At 43.6% G+C, this 16,667-nt stretch overlaps 1 long non-coding RNA gene across 6 annotated transcripts in view; it reads right to left on the bottom strand.

The window, feature by feature from the left end:
- Positions 1-16,667, bottom strand: part of LOC144579672 (uncharacterized) — a 91,207-nt gene that overhangs the window by 35,963 nt on the left and 38,577 nt on the right. Inside the window, exon 1 of one of the 6 annotated variants that reach the window (XR_013527817.1) lies at positions 10,020-11,542. The exons of the other annotated variants lie outside the window; for them this stretch is intronic. This is a non-coding gene — a long non-coding RNA (uncharacterized LOC144579672). Of the gene's footprint in view, positions 1-10,019; positions 11,543-16,667 lie in introns of those variants that run through there. 6 annotated transcript variants of the gene reach the window in all.

The raw sequence follows: 16,667 nt of genomic DNA, 5'->3' as shown, positions 1-16,667 counted from the left end.
ATGCTGGGAAACAGTTATGGGTGGGAGATGCATACTAGGGCTGCTCTACTCTAAAGAAACAGAAAGAGGCCAGGTGTGGTGTCTCACACCTGTAACACCAAACACTTTGGGAGGCCGAGAAGGGAGGATCGCTTGTGCCCAGGAGTTTGGGATCAGCCTGGCAACATAGTAAGACCCTGTCTCTACAGAAAAAAAAAGTTTTTTTTTATTAGCCGGGAATGGTGATGCACGCCTATATTCCTGGCTACTCAGGAGGCTGAGGGGAGATGATCACTTGAGCCCAAGAGGTCAAGGCTGCAGTGAGCCATGTTTATACCACTGCACTCCAGCCTGGGTAACTGAGCAAGAACCTTCCTCAAAAAAAAAAAAGAGAGAGAGGAACAGAAATCAGCAATTACTGTGAATGTCAGCATTGGGGAATACTTCTGCAGAGAAGGGAGGGGCTGGCATTGTGCCCATCTCCAGCCCTTTCTGGAAGTACAGAGTCTAGTGGGGAAGACAGCAACACGAGTGGAGATTCAAGCTGCAGCACCAGGAAGGTCCCTTCCACTTTCCTGCCTTCTTGCCCTTTCCTTCGGTGAACAGGAGCACGATTTTCTTTCTTCTTTGCCTTTCTAACTAGAGTTTCTGACAGGAGAATTTATATACCGGATATATAGCATCAACATGAACAGCCAGCTGGAATTGACGTCTTTGTTGATACCCCAGTCAGGCACATCCCTTATTCCTCTGCTAAGTACATCTGGATGTTGCTACTGTCCAGGATTCTCAGCCACATGCTTGGTGCCCACTCCCAGATTCTGGAAATTTCCTGACATTACCCCCAAAAGGAGGGACACTCACTCACAATTCTGCGTAGAAATCATCTCGATGTGTCCTTTTTTTTTTTTTTGAGACAGAGTCACTCTGTTGATCAGACTTCAGTCCAATGGTGTGATCTCAGCTCACTGCAACCTCCATCTCCCAGGCTCAAGCAGTTCTCCTGCCTCAGCCTCCCAAGTAACTGGAGTTACAGGCACCTGCAACCGTGCCTGGCTAATTTTGTGTTTTGAACGGAGTTGGGGTTTCACCATATTGGTCAGGCTGGTCTTGAATTCCTGGTCTCAAGTGATACGCTCACCTAGGCCTCCTAAAATGCTAAAATTACAGGCATGAGCCATCATGCCTGGCAATTTCTGTGTCACCCCCCTAGGCCAGCCTCTGCATGTTTGGGTTTGATGAGGCTGTGGCTGTCCAGCTGGCTGCCTGTCATCTTAATTTCGTGTCTCCTCGATACTTCTCACCTGCCCATGAATTCATTTTCTTTTCTTTCTTTTGTTTTTTTCTTGAGATGGAGTTTTGCTCTGCCACCAGGCTGGAGTGAAGTGGCATAATCTCAGCTCATTGCAACCCCTGCCTTCCATGTTTGAGCAATTTTTTTGCCTCCGCCTCCCAAGTAGCTCTGACTACAGACATGTGCAACCATGCATGGCTAATTTTTGTATTTTTAGTAAGATAGGGTTTCCTCATGTTGGTCAGGCTGGTCTCAAACTGCTGACCTCAGATGATCCACCCACCTCGACCTCCCTAAGTGCTGGGATTACAGGCATAAGCCACAGTGCCTGGCCTCAGTTTTTAAACTCAGCCTGAATGGGCTTCTCTTGCTAGCAGCTAAGAGCTCTGACCCTTAAAGCCTTCTCCCACCCAGCAGGAAGTGTTTGGATGTTTCTGGATCTAAAATCCAAGTGTCTAAGCCTACCAGTAGTTGCAAGTGCAGATGATCACACGATTTTTTGATTTTACAGTGGCACAAAAACGATCACATTAAGTATAAACTGTCCTTCCAGTACTGATACAACCTTTCTAGTTTTTACTGTTAGTATAGTATTCAATAAACTGCATGAGGGCCAAGTGCAGTGGCTCATGCCCTTAATCCCAGAAACCAACCGAGCCCCCTTTGACCTAACAGAAGGTGAATCAGAGCTAGTTTCAGGCTTTAATATTGAATATGCCGCAGGCTCATTCGCCCTATTCTTTATAGCAGAATACATAAATATTATCATAATAAATGCCCTAACCACCACCGTCTTCCTAGCAACATCATTCAACATAACCATATAAGAAACATACACAATCAACTTTATAACTAAAACCCTCCTACTAACCACCCTATTCCTATGAATTCGAACAGCATATCCTCGATTCCACTATGATCAACTAATATACCTCCTATGAAAACATTTCTTACCTCTTACACTAGCACTATGCATATGATAGATTTCAATGCCCATCTTAATATCTGGCATCCCACCACAAACATAAGAAATATGTCTGACAAAAGAGTTACTTTGGTAGAGTAAATTATAGAGGTTTAAAGCCTCTTATTTCTAGGATTTTAGGAATTGAACCCATACCTGAGAACTCAAAACTCTCCGTGCTACCTATTACACCATATCGTAAACAGTAAGGTCAGCAAAATAAGCTATCGGGCCCATACCCCGAAAATGTTGGTTAAATCCTTACCGTACTAATATCAACCCCCTAGCCCACCTCATTATTTCCTTAACCATCCTAACAGGAACCACAATTACAATTCTAAGCTCACTCTGATTTCTAGCCTGAATAGGCCTAGAACTGAATAGATTAGCCATCTTACCAATTTTAGCCAAAAACACAAACCCCCGATCCACAGAAGCTTCTACTAAATACTTTCTAATCCAAGCAACAGCATCAATAATTCTCCTAATAGCCATTTTCCTTAATAACTTAAACTCCGGACAATGAAAAATCAACCCACCCCATAACCAAATTTTATCCACAATAATACTGATTGCCCTAGTAATAAAAATAGGAATAGCCCCCCTCCACTTCTGACTTCCAGAAGTAACCCAAGGAATCCCCCTAATTCCAGCCATAATTGTTCTCACATGACAAAAACTTGCCCCCTTGTCAATCATATTTCAAATCTTCCCATCAATAAATATGAACATTATCCTAATGATCTCAATCCTATCAATTATGGTTGGCAGCTGAGGGGGACTTAACCAAACACAACTACGATAATTTCTAGCCTACTCCTTAATCACCCACATGGGATGAATAATAGCAGTGCTATACTACAACCCAAGCATCACCATTCTAACCCTTATTATTTATATCTTCCTAACAATCTCCACATTCATAATTTTTTACCTAAACTCAAATGTAACAACCCTATCACTATCGCACACTTGAAACAAACTAACATGAATAATACCCATAATTCCACTAATAATATCCTTAGGAGGCTTACCCCCACTAACAGTCTTCTCCCCTAAATGAGCTATTATACAAGAACTTACAAAAAACAATAACCTAATTATCCCACTCACAATAGCCATATTAACACTAATAAACCTCTACTTCTATATACGCCTAACATACTCCAACTCAATAACAATATTCCCCGCATCCAACAACACAAAAATTAACTGACAACTAAAACACATAAAACCAATGCCACTCCTACCCCCACTCGTAACTTTTTCCACATTACTACTACCTTTAACCCCACTAATACTTATAAACTAGAAATTTAGGTTAATAAGACCAAGAGCCTTCAAAGCCCTTAGTAAGTAAACTTTACTTAATTTCTGCACCATTATAAGGACTGCAGAACTTTATTCTGCATCAACTGAACGCAAATTAATTACTTTAATTAAGCTAAGCCCTTCCTAGATTGATGGGACTCTAACCCACAAAAATGTAGTTAACAGCTAAATAACCTAATCAACTGGCTTCAATCTACTTCTCCCACCGTCAGGGAAAAAAAGGCGGGAGAAGCCCCGGCAGAGTTGAAGCTGCTTCTTTGAATTTGCAATTCAATATGATATGTCACCTCGGGGCTGGTAAAAACAGGGGTCACTCCTCTGTCTTTAGATTTACAGTCTAATGCTTACTCAGCCATTTTACCCCTAACTATGTTCAGAAATCGCTGATTATTTTCAACCAATCACAAAGACATCGGAACTCTGTACTTATTATTTGGTGCATGAGCAGGAGCAGTAGGAACAGCCCTAAGCCTCCTAATCCGAGCAAAATTAGGCCAACCGGGAAGCCTAATAGAAGATGATCACATCTACGATGTTATTGTAACGTCTCACGCATTTATTATAATTTTCTTCATAGTAATACCAATCATAATTGGAGGCTTTGGGAACTGACTTGTCCCTTTAATAATTGGTGCTCCCAACATAGCATTTCCCCGAATAAACAACATGAGCTTCTGACTTCTACCCCCTTCATTCCTTCTCCTACTCGCATCCTCTACCCTAGAAGCTGGTGCCGGAACTGGCTGAAGAGTTTACCCACCCTTAGCAGGTAACATATCACACCCAGGAGCTTCTGTAGACCTAACTATTTTTTCGTTGCATTTAGCAGGTGTCTCCTCCATTCTAGGGGCTATTAACTTTATTACAACAATTATCAACATAAAACCCCCAGCCATGACCCAATATCAACCCCCCCATTCGTATGATCTGTCCTAATTACAGCGGTCCTTCTTCTACTTTCCCTTCCAGTCCTAGCTGCCGGAATTACTATATTACTAACTGATCGTAATCTCAATACTACTTTCTTCGACCCTGCTGGTGGCGGAGATCCCATTCTATATCAACATCTATTCTGAGTTTTTGGTCACCCTGAAGTGTATATTCTCATTCTACCAGGTTTCGGAATAATTTCACACATTGTAACATATTATTCCAATAAAAAAGAACCATTTGGCTACATGGGTATGGTCTGAGCTATAATATCCATTGGCTTCCTGGGATTTATTGTATGGGCCCACCACATGTTCACAGTAGGAATAGATGTAGACACTCGCGCATATTTCACATCAGCTACTATAATCATCGCAATCCCCACCGGAGTAAAAGTATTTAGCTGACTAGCTACACTACACGGCGGTAATATTAAATGATCCCCTCCAATACTATGGGCCTTGGGCTTTATTTTTCTTTTCACCGTGGGCGGATTGACAGGAATTGCATTAGCCAACTCATCATTAGACATTGTATTACACGACACATACTATGTAGTAGCACACTTTCATTACGTATTATCTATGGGAGCAGTATTTGCTATTATGGGAGGCTTTATTCACTGATTTCCACTGTTTTCAGGCTACACACTTGACCAAGCCTATGCTAAAGTTCATTTTACTATTATGTTTGTAGGAGTAAATCTAACCTTTTTTCCGCAGCACTTCCTTGGCCTATCCGGAATACCTCGACGATACTCAGACTATCCAGATGCATATACCACATGAAACACTGTCTCATCTGTGGGATCTTTGATCTCACTAACAGCAGTTATTCTTATAATTTTCATAATTTGAGAAGCATTCTCCTCAAAGGGAAAAGTTTCTACCATCGAACAACTATCTACCAATCTAGAATGACTATACGGCTGCCCTCCCCCCAGGGAGGCTGAGGTGGGAGGATGGCTAAAACCCAGGAGTTTGAGGCCAGCCTGGGAACATAGTGACATCCCCTCCTTATAAAAAAGATAAAAATTAGCCACGTGCAATTGTTTACACTTGTAGTCCCATCTACTTGGGAGGCTGAGGCAGGAGGGGTCACTTGAGCCCAAGAGATTGAGGCTGCAGTGAGCTCTAATCAAGCCACTTCAGCCTGGGTAACAGAGCAGAACCTCGTCTCTGACAAAACAAAAAATGTAGGCTGGGCATGGTGGCTTACGCCTGTAATCCCAAAACTTTGGGAGGCTGAGGTGGGTGAATCACGATGAGGTCAGGAATTCAAGACCAGCATGAGAAACACGGTGAAACACCGTCTCTACTAAAAATACAAAAATTAGCTGTGTGTGGTGGCATGCGCCTATAATCCCAACTCCGGAGGCTGAGGCAGGAAAATTGCTTAGTACCTGGGAGGCAGAAGTAGCAGTGAGCCGAGATTGCGCTATTGTACTCTATCCTGGGAGACAGAGCAAGACTCGGTCTCAAAATAAATAAATAAATACATACATACATACATACATACATACATACATACATACATACATAAAAATTAAAAAGTAGGTAAACTATTGCTTCATGAGGACGGCATTCTATTTGGGATGTTGAGAAAGTTTAGAAACAGATGGTGGCACTGGTTCCACAATATTGTGAATCTACCAAATGCCATTGAATTGTACACTTAAGCGTGGGTACATTAATCCAAGTTTATTACCTATTTCTACAAACATTCATGAAGGTTGGACCCCTGAAACGTCAAAGTCATGATCCAAGGTGGGGAAGGGTGAGAGGGTTTTGTTCTCTTTTTACTACTGCTTGCTTGTTCTCTACCCAAAGTCGGCTGGGCTAACCTCCAATACTTGGTAGGGTAGGTGTATTACATGCATTTGCGGGCCGGGTATGGTGGCTCACACATGTAATCCCTGCACTTTGGGAGGCTGAGGTGGGCAGATTGCCTAAGCTCAGGAGTTCAAGAGCAGGCTGGGCAACATGGTGAAATCCTGTCTCTACTGAAAATACAAAAAGTAGCTGGGTGTGGTAGCGTGCTTGTAGTCCCAGCTACCTAGTAGGCTGAGGCAGGATAATCACTTGATCCCGGGAGGCAGAGGTTGCAGGCAGTGAGCCAAGATGGGATCACTGTACTGCAGCCCGGGAAAGAGAGCCAGACTCCACCTTCAAAAATAAAAATAAATAGGCCAGGTACGGTGGTTCATGCCTGTAATCCCAGCACTGGAACCTGATAGGCAGAGGTTGCAATGAGCCAAGATTGCATCACTGCACTCAAGCCTGGATGACAGTGTGAGACTGTCTCAAAAAATAAATAAATGCATTTTCAACTTAGTATATTTTTACTTTTTTTCCCCCACATAGAGATAGAATCTCTCTATGTTGCCCAGGCTAGTCTTGAACTCCTGGGATCAAGCAATCTTCCCACAATTACCTCAAAAAGTGCTGTGATTGCAGATGTGAGCTACTGGACTTGGCTGCTATTACAAATTTATGACAGATTTATGGGGACATGACACCATCATGAGTTAAGGAGCATCTGTATTTATGCTGAAAATGAGGGTGGCTTGTGTGAGAATATAGGGGAGTGTCACAAAACACAACGGGACTAGGGCCTCCAGGGGGACACCACAGGCTGACTCTGGCTCAAACCCAGGGCTCCCTCCTTTGTGTCTCCTGCTGCAGGACAGACCCCAGGCTCACAGCTCTGCAAATCCATGCTGTCTGCACTGCAGGACTTTGAATCCATGGCTGGGGGTTGGGGGTGATGTTGGAGCATGAGCAGGAGCAGGGAAGGGAGGACACATCAGGGGTTGCACCTGCAGCCATATTTGCAGAGCAAATTCCTTTTCTTTTTTCTTTTTGAAACAGAGTTTTGCTCTTGTTTGCCAGGCTGGAGTGCAATGGCATGATCTCGGCTCACTGCAACCTCAGCGTCCCATATTCAAGAGATTCTCCTGCATCACCCTCCTGAGTATCCAGGATTACAGGCATGCACTAGCATGCCTGGCTAATTTTGTATTTTTAGTAGAGATGGGGTTTCACCATGTTGGCCAGCTGGTCTCAAACTCCTGACCTCAAATGGTCCACCGGCCTTAGCCTCCCAAACTGCTGGAATTACAGGCGTTAGCCACCGCACCTGGCCCTGGTTGCCCTGTCCTGTCTCCTGGCTCTGTACAGCCTCAGCTTCTCTTACCCCGACACCTAGCTGATAGAGAGCAACCCCCACTCTCTGGGGTTCTAGGCCACTTTCTATGAGAGCGGTTACAAGTTACATGGGAACACCAAGTACAATCTGGTGAGCTATGTCCACACCAAACCTTGCTGCATGTCCCCTGAGGGCCCCCTCTTCCTTCTTTCCTTACCAGCATAAAAAGCTGAGGAATTTATAGACAACACAGCCCCCAGCCCTGCCCTGTGGTGAGAAGATATTCAGGCAGCCATCACCTACACACCAGACTTCACTGAAGTGTCACAGGGGAACAGCGCGGTGTGAGCTGGTAATCTCAGCACTTTGGGAGGCTGAGGCGGGTGGATCACAAGGTCAAGAGTTTGAGACCCACATGACCAACATGAGGAAACCCGTCTCTACTAAAAATACAAAAATTAGCAGACCGTGGTGGCCTCCTACTCAGTAGGCTGAGGAAGGAGAATCACTTGGACACTGGAGGCAGAGGTTGCAGTGAGCTGAGATTGTACCACTGCACTCCAGCCTGGGTGATAGAGTAAGATCCTGTCTCAATAAATAAATAAAAAAATAAATAACGGGAGATTCCCACATGGAGTGACAGCGAGGAGCCTAACCCAGCCTGGGGCAGAGCTATAGATCTGAGTTAGCTGGGTAAACTGAGGCATAAGGAATTAGTAGGGGCAATTTCCACAGGGCAGGGACCTGATCAGCTGCAAGTCAGCAACAGTAAACTTCTTTGACCAGGCTCATCACATCCAGATGAGTGAGGAAAACAATCACTTCTCACTGTGGGTCCCCAGAACTCCAGGAGCAAGGGAGTGGGAGAAATCATACTGGGGCCATTGTTTCTGTAAGCTCCCAGAGGCCTTTCACAGACAGTAGAATTAGAACGGAGCAGGGCTTGGCTGAGCGCAGCGGCTCACGCCTGGAATCACAGCACTTTGGGCGGCCGAGGTGGGTGGATCGCCTAAGGTCAGGAGTTGGATACCAGCCTGGCCAACAGGGCAAAACCCCAGCTCTACTAAAAATGCAAAAATTAGCCAGGTGTGGTAGCACTCACCTGTAGTCCCAGCTACTCAGGCCGATGAGGCAGTAGAATCTCTTGAACCTGAGAGGTGGAGGTTGCAGTGAGCCAAGATTGCATCACTGCATTCCAGGCTGGGTGACAGAGAAAGACACCATCTCAAAAAAAAAAGTTGGGGCAGGGGACAGAGTCGGGCTAAGTGGCTTCCAGGTTTACCTCTCCTCCAACACCCCATCTCTCCCACAGTCTTGAGTTGGGGAATGCCCATGGTGTTTCATATGTGCACTTGGTATTTTCTCTCCTAAACCCACAGGATATTTACCTAAAACAGAAGCAGCACTGAGGCAGGACTGACCCAACTTCACTTCCAGGTATGCTGTCTCCTGGACAGAGGCAAGGACTGGGCTGTCTATGGGGAGTCCCTTAGCAGGAACAGAGAGAAGCAGGGTTGAGATCATAACCCCAGGTGAAGAACAGTAAAACAGGATGATTAAAACACTTCACAACAGCCAGGGGAGGTAGCTCACACCTGCAATTTCAGCACTCTGGGAGGCCGAGGTGGGCGGGTCACCTGAGGCAAGGAGTTCGAGACCAGTCTGGCCAAAATTGTGAAACCCTGTCTCTACTAAAAATACAAAAATGAGCCAGGTGTGGTGGCAGATGTCTGTAATCTCAGCTACTCAGGAGGCTGAGACATGAGAATGGCTTGAACCTGGGAGGAGGTTGCAGTGAGGCCAGATCATGCCACTGCACTCCAGCCTGGGTGACACAGTGAGACTCCATCTCAACAACAACAACAACAAAACACTTTATGAATGGTGGTCCCTCAAAACACTTCCACACAGCATTACCATTGGCTCTAACAAAGCCATTGCCATCCATGCCAAAAGAATAGAAAGCAGAAACTTCGAGAGGGATTTCCACACCTGTACTCACAGCAGCACAATTCACAAAAGCCAAAAGACAAAATCAACCAACGGGTCCACCATCAGATGAAAAAAAACACAGTGTGATCCATCTGCTAAGCAGAATATGACTCAGACTTAAGAATGAAAGGAGGCCGGGTGAGGTAGCTCAAACCTATCATCCCAGCACTCTAGGAAGCCACGGTGGGTGAAGACTCTGTCTCAACAAAATAAATACATCCAAATAAAGAGAAATAACAAAGGAAGTGAGAATATATCGTGAGTGACTCTAATAAGTGAGGACTGAAAGCGTTCTCAGCTGCTGATAGCATTACTTCCAACCAGTTCAGTTTTGTTCCTTTTCCAGGCTGGGAAGACCTGCACTTGTCCCCCGGGACTCACCTTTCTTTACACCAGGCCAGTGATGGCAGACTGCAGCCTTATCTGCAGCACCTTAATCTGGTACGTGTTCTGCTGCTCAAACAGCGTCTGCAGGCAGGTAGAGAGGAACATCAGCATTGCGAGGAGGTAGCCCTTCCACGCCTGAGACTTGGGATCACCAATAAACTCCAGAAAAAGGCTTGCAGGGGAAGGAGGGAGAAGATACAGCTGGTGAGAGTAGGTGCCCATGTGTGTTGCCTTTGCCCAAACCAGGCCAGGTGTGGAGGATCGGTCGGCGTGGTTGACTTTTTCGCAATCGTGATCTCGGTTATTTCCCCCACTGTACATGCTTCTTTTCAATCTTACTGTAGCTCCTCAAGATCAAGAGATGGTGTTTTTCTCTCCCCTTGTTATGAGGTAAATTGTGTCCTCACAAAATTTGTATGTTGAAGCCCCAACCCCCGGTACCTCTGAATGTGACTGTGTTTGGAAATAGGGCCTTTAAAAAGGCAATAAAGTTCAAATGAGGTCATTAGGCCGGGCCTTCACCCATTCTGGACTCCTGATAAGAGGAGATAATATAGACACACAGGGAAACACCTGGGTGGTTACAGAGGAACCACCATATGAGGACACAGGGAGAAAGTGGCCAACTGCACACCAGAGGCAGAAGCCTCAGATGGAACCAAGCTTGCAGATACCTGATCTGGAACTCACAGCCACCAGAAACAAGAGGAAAATACATTTCTGTTGTTGAAGCTACTCAGTCTGTGATACTCTGTTATGGCAGCTGAGCAGACACAACTTGGACCTGGGCTGGCCACAAAACCACCTTTGACCAAGAGTAGAGTGGAGGTAAAGCTATGCCAGCTGTGAGCCTCAAGAGAAAATGTAGCTTTTGGCCTATTGCTTAGATCCTTCCCTACTAACCACATGAACATGTCTGAGCTAGCTTCAGACACAACTACACGCACATGAGAAAACCCAGCCAAGAAAAGAAGGCCCACCCAGCTGAGCCCAGTCCACGTTACTGACCCACATTACTATAAACTAAATAAATGAATGCTTATAACTTTAAGCCACTCATTTGGGGGCATTTTACAACAAAAGCTAATTTATACAGTCAGGTAAGAGCTTGCTTATTTGCCCCTGTGGGGGACAGTCACTTTCTCATTAATCATTTTCCTTTTTCAGTATCCTTCCCACCCACCCTCCAGTGTCCCGAGCACCAGGTCTATAGGCAGAGGCATGAGAGATGAAGCCCCCGGACTCTGAATGAATGGCATTAAGAGACCACAAGCCTTAGCGAGATCCTGAAGTCTGGACTCACCTAAGCAGCTTGGGGACAGTGAGCCTGAAGACATCACTGATGAAGAGGCTGTGGGTCCCATGAGGAAGGTAGAATGAAGCACTTGCCAGATAACCCTCAGCAGGGGGCCCCACTGCCTTCCTTTTTGCCGTAGGAATGGCTCAGTCTCCGTAGCCTCCATGCCACTGCCTCTTTTCATTTTAAACACCATTGCCTTGGTGTGCCTTACAGGAAGGGAGAGGCTGCCTCTGGGTCCCGTTTTCTACTCTCAGCCGCCAGCAGCAGCAGGGCCAGGCACTAAAAGCTTGTTTTCCTAACAATGGGCGTGGGTGGGTGTGGATCCAGCGTGGCTCCCTCACCTGTTCCTCCTTATCACCTTGAGTACCCATTTAAGAGGCAGTCACAGGAGTTGTGGGGGAAGGGCAGGAGGGCAGCCCTGAGGACTCTTAGATGGCCATGGGAAAGCACACACGTTGAGCGCCTACTACGTACCAGACACTCCCCAGTCATCCTAAGACCGCCGGCAAGCCAGATGTTGTTCCCATTTCACAGATGAGAAAACTGAAGCTCTGAGAAGCCAACTTGTCCAAGGGCACACAGCTGAGAAGTAAAAACTGGGATTCAATTCCATCTCTCCACCTCCAGAGCTCATGCACTTTTCTTTTTTTTTCTTTTTTTGAGACAGTCTCACTCTGCCACCCAGGCTGCAGTGCAGTGCTGAGATCTCAGCTTACTGCAACCTCTACTTCCTGGATTCAAGTGATTCTTCCACCCAGCCTCCTGAGTAGTTGGGATTACAGGCAATGTAATCCCACAAATGCCACCACACCCAGCTAATTTTTGTATGTTTGAGAGATGGGTTTCACCATGTTGGCCAGGCTGGTTTTGAAATCCTACCTTAGGTTATCCACCAGCCTCAGCCTCCCCAAGTGCCAAAATTACAGGCCTGAGCCACTGCACCCAGCATCCCATGTATTTTTCAATCTATCATCTTGTCATCCTGGAGGAAGAACAGCACCCCCTCTTCCAAATGCACAACCGGCCAGCCCTTAGGTGGTTTTGTGGCCTGATCTGGTGTTTGGTTTGGCATCTATGGAGGGTTGCGGCTCAGCTCTGTTACTGAGTGGGCATGGCCTGCTGCTCACAGGTATTTTAGCATTTGCATCTCAAAGCCAAGAAGATGCCCCTTCCATGCAGAGAGAATCCCTGAACACCCTTCCTGTGTGACCCCACCATTTCATTCATTGCCTTCACAGCCTTGCCCACAGCACCAACCCTCTCTTTGTCTTGTTAGAACCCCAGGGGGGTAGACTTTGCCTGAGTTTTTTACCAAGATATCCATAGTATCGAGTCCAGTTCATGCACACAGTAGAAGCTCAATAAATACTTGTCAAAAGAATGGGAAAAGCAGACTGAGTGATATGTGTAAAAGAGCCTAAGAAGAGTGCCCAGCACATACTGTTATAAACATTTATAGAAGGAAGGATGGAGCCTGGCTGGGTGGACAGAACTTGGCTTTGGAGCCAAAAGACTACTGTCCAGTGCCTACTCTGTCTCCTCCCCTCTGAGCCTTAGTGTTTCAATCTGTAAAATGGGGTTAGGGATGAGTTGAATGAGAAGTTTTTTTTTGGCTGGAGATTTTACTCAGTTCTGTTCTAGCTGTTTGCCTGAAGAGTGACTGTGTTCAGCCTGCAGGCTCCATAGCAGGCATTTCCCTCTTGTGGAGGTCTCATCTTTGATCAAGGAAGAGGTCCAGATTGCTGTCTGGTGTCTGGTCTCTGGACTGAAGGCTATTTAGTGCAGGACTCAAAAGTGACTGTGGGGAAAGGCAGGGGGTACGCATGAGTGGCGTGGGCAAGGTGTGAGTTGTGGGATACAAAAGGGAGCGATGGAGGCCAGGTATGGTGGCTAACACCTGTAATCCCAGCACTTTGGGAGGTCAAGGTGGGCAGATGACCTTAGGTCAGGAGTTCGAGGCCAGCCTGATAACCTGAGCAACACAGAGAAACCCAGCCTCTAATAAAAAATACAAAAATCAGCTAGATCTCGTGGCAGGCGCTTGTGGTCCCAGCTACTTGGGAGACTAATGAAGGAGAATCATTTGAACCTGGGATGTGGAGCTTGCAATGAGGCAAGATGGTGACACTGCACTCCAGCCAGGGTGACAGAAGCAGAGAGAAGGAGGGAGGGTGGGAGGGAAGGAAGGAGGAGAGGAAGGAAGGAGGTGGGGAAGGAGGAAGGAAGAAAGAAAAAAGAAAAAGAAACAGAAAGAGAAAGAAAGAAAGACAGGAAGGAAGGAAGATAAGAGAGAAAGAAAGAAAGGAAGAGAGAAAGAGAAAGAAAGGAAGAGAGAGAAAAAAGAGGAAGGAAGGAAAGAGGAGGCCAAGAAGAGAGAAAGGGAAGGAGGGAAGGAAGATCATAGAGGAAAGAATAAGATACATGCACGCATATGCTCATTGAAGCATAAATCCCAATAACAAAGACATGAAACCAACTTAAATGTCCATCAATTCTAGACTAATGAAGAAAATGTGGTACATATAGCCGCAAAATATGATGGAGCCATAAAACAGGTCATGTCCTGTTTTATGTTTTATTTATAAATGAGGTCATGTCCTTTGCAGCAACATGGATGAAGGTAAAAGCCATTATCTTATATAAACTAACAGAGGAACAGAAAACCACATACTAAGTGTTCTCACAAGTAAAAGCTCAACATTGAGTACACATGGACACAACAGACACTGGGACTTATTTGAGGATGGAGGGAAAAATGATAGTCAGGACTTAAAAACTACCTATCAGGTACATGGCCTACCACATAAGTGACTAAATAATCTGTGCACAAATCCCCAGTGACACCTATATAGTAAACCTGCATAGGTACCTCTGAACCTAAAATAAAAGTTTAAAAAAAACTGATAAACTAAATCAAAAGAAAGCATAAGTAAAGAAAAATGTGAGATAAAAACAAAAAAACAATAGATATAATAAATACTTTGGTACCTTAAAAGAAAAGGAATAGACAAATTACTAAGAAGGGAAATGAGCATAAAAGCAAATAAAAGACAAGAAAAAAAGTATAAGTTAACTCTAATTATGAGGGACTATTTTGCATAACTCTGTGCAAATACATTTGAAATCTGCATATATTACTATCAATTACAACTTCTAAATCATAAAAATGTCCTACATCTGCACTGTTCAATATGTAGCCACTAGCTACGAGTGTTGAGTGAATACTTGTACACTTAAATGTGACTCATGTGACAGAGAAACTAATTTTTTTTGAATTATTAATTTATTTAATTTTGATTTATAATTTCATTATACTTAGTTTAAATTTGAATGGTCTCATGAAGCTAGTGGCTATTGTATCAGAAAGCATAGAAGATGAAATTTTCTTAAGACAGTGTTATTTACCAGAGTTAAATCCAAAGTGTATTTATTTAAAAAAAAAAAAAAAAAGCTTAAAGAGATCAACTCTATAAAGAAAAAAAGTTATTAAGGATCTCATTCTCTCCCTCTAACACACACACACACACAAACACATACACACACACACACATGTGTTACGAGGAAAAGGAAAGCTCTTCTTTATAACACAGAACAGGACTTTGACAAACTACTACTCATGGCCCAAATGCTGCTGCAGACCATTTTCCTGCAGTCCATGAGCTAATAATTTTTACACAGCTAAAGAAGAACTAGAATAAGTAACAGAGACCGTATGTGGCCCACAAAGCCTAAAATACTTGGAATGTGGCTCTTTACTGGAAAAATTGACTGGCCCCTGAGCTAGAAAAATGCCTGAATTTTAAAATCACTGTTTTACAAATACCACCAAGTTAATATGAGATTCTGGCATGAAATTACTCCTAACACTATACACTAACATATTGTTAGGAAAAGGACATTCATATATCTCTATTATCCATTTAATGTTTATTAAGTAAGGAATTTAAAATGAAGAGATGAAACTTAGCTTCACAAATATTGAGATAAAATGACATTATAAACTTCTCGATGGAATGCAATGGGAAACATAATATTTGCCTAAACATTTTGTCTAATCCAGAAGAACAGTTAGATGAATCCAGTTTGAGAAATAGTCTAAGAGACAATTAGTCTGCACTCTTCAAAAATGTCAAGGTTGCAAAAGATGAGGGAAATGGTGGAGGGGAAGCAATATTCAAGACTGATGAAAATAAGAAACATGATAAAAATTCCAATATAAGATCCCTGACTAATATAAAGAATATTTGAGAGCAAGTGGAGACATTTAAATTTAGACTGCATACTACATAATATTAATTATCTGTAGCAAATGTCTTGTTATTGTAGTAATATAAAAGAATGTGCTAACTTTTGGGAAAACTGCCTTAAGTATTCTTGTACAATCTTGATGTCTGAAAATTGCTTTCAGGCAGTTCAGAGCTACACAAAATGTGAGCGTGTACATGTATATGTACGTGTGTGTAAGAGAGAGAAAATGAGTGTGTATGTGAAGAGGAAAAGAGACATAGAGACACACAAAGCCAATCCCAGAAAATGTTAATTTGTGAATCTAAATAAAGGGCACATGTGTCTTTACTGTACTTCTTTTTCAACTTTTCTGTTTGAAGTTAAAAGTTGGAAGAATTTTTTAAAGCCACTTGTTTATTCAGGGTGAACATAATCTTCAAATTTCTTGCTAGATGCTGGTTTCCTGTAGTTGTTAATATTTTTGTGCCGCCTGATTGCCTTATGACAAAAAAAACTTAGCTATGAAAAAAACTGTGCAGCCAAAAAGCCAAACAATTGCTTCACTGAATAGAAAATAAACTATGTAGTTTATTGCAGGTAATATTGTTATAAACTGTTATTCTCCTAGTACAATATAACCAATTATTACCTTGTAATGTTAGTCAGCATCTACTAATAAGGAGAGACCAACAGGCAGTATTTTTACACAACTACACGAGACCACTTCCTTATAGCCTAAAAAACAATATGGCAAACATAATAGAAGGTACCAGAGGTTTTTTTTTATGATTTACAGGAGAGAAATCACACTACCTTCTACTAGATGATTAACTATTCTGGGAAACATATTTGGGTTTATAGTTATAATAGACAAGAATACAAGGTGCATAAGCAACGCTGTCACCTTTTATTATTACAATCTTGCCAATCAGAAGGGAAGCAAAAAATGTCACAAGTGGATAGGGGCATTGGCCTAAGAGAAAGAAGACCAGAGTTATGGCTTCAGCTCTGCTTCCAAATAGCCCCAATATTTTGTGATAAATCACTTCCCTTCTCTGAGTTTTAGTTTCCTCATCTGTCAAATGTGGCAGCTGAACTGAATTAAGATTGCTGGA

Source organism: Callithrix jacchus, chromosome 16, assembly GCF_049354715.1.
Source record: "Callithrix jacchus isolate 240 chromosome 16, calJac240_pri, whole genome shotgun sequence".
Lineage (NCBI taxonomy): Eukaryota > Metazoa > Chordata > Mammalia > Primates > Cebidae > Callithrix > Callithrix jacchus.
The sequence above is the reverse complement of the archived record's forward strand: the minus strand, read 5'-3'. Positions and strand labels throughout refer to the sequence as shown.